At 46.4% G+C, this 856-nt stretch overlaps 1 non-coding gene across 1 annotated transcript; it reads left to right on the top strand.

The window, feature by feature from the left end:
• The first annotated feature begins 613 nt into the window (after positions 1 to 613).
• LOC122143432 lies at positions 614 to 727 on the top strand. The gene has a single exon (XR_006159173.1). It is a non-coding gene; the product is annotated as a U5 spliceosomal RNA (small nuclear RNA).
• The last annotated feature ends 129 nt before the right edge of the window (positions 728 to 856 follow it).

The raw sequence follows: 856 nt of genomic DNA, 5'->3' as shown, positions 1-856 counted from the left end.
GCCAAAACTTTTTGGATTGGTCGAGATCAGCAAGCGAAAAAGAGCTAGCTCTACCCGTGCCGGGAATCAGGCGGTCTTCCGCGCTGACGAGGCGGAGATGCACATCCACTATACTAACGAGGAGCTGCGCGTACGTGGTTTAATCCCCAGCCAGTGCCACAGCACTGGCATCACTAAACAAAGCATGAGAAGCAGCCGACACAGCACTTGTACCATAAAAAATACCAGTTAAGTTATCACTTAAGCTGAAGTCGTAACATTGGAACACTATATGTTATAGGGGTCATTATTTGGACTCTTTTATTTATTTATTTTTTCCTCCAACTTTTCAGATGGAGGCATAGAAAAGGTTACATTGCCTTGATTTTAGCTGTAAAGTAAATTTCTGTATGTATATAAACATGCCTGGCAATAAAGCTCATTCTGATTCTGATTGATTGGTTGGCTTGTGGTCATTAGGTGACTGGCCAGAATTTTTGTGACCTTTACTCCTCCCCTTTGGGTGAGGGGTGGCCAAGAAATGCATGTGGGCAGGTGTCTTCACCATTGATGACCCTAGGTGAGAATAGTGGCTTACCACTGGCAGCGCCTGAGCCCAAGGGGGTGGGGATACAGCTCGAGTTTCTCTTCATTTGTCGCATAAATCTTTAAGCCTTTTACTAAAGATTTCCGTGGAGGAGCTTTGCGAGTGACCTGTATTTTTGGGGGCTCTGCTCGCAGCAGAGCTACACGAATGTATCAGAGCAGAGTGAATTTGGCCATCTGCCAGCCTGCAGTTGGGAGGGCGTGCAGCTGGTCATGCGTCTGTGTTTGCAGCCTCTGTGTTTCCAGTGTCACCACTTTGTATTTATTTAGC

This window comes from Cyprinus carpio, unplaced genomic scaffold, assembly GCF_018340385.1.
Source record: "Cyprinus carpio isolate SPL01 unplaced genomic scaffold, ASM1834038v1 S000004593, whole genome shotgun sequence".
Lineage (NCBI taxonomy): Eukaryota > Metazoa > Chordata > Actinopteri > Cypriniformes > Cyprinidae > Cyprinus > Cyprinus carpio.
This window is presented reverse-complemented; position numbering and strand designations above follow the sequence as displayed.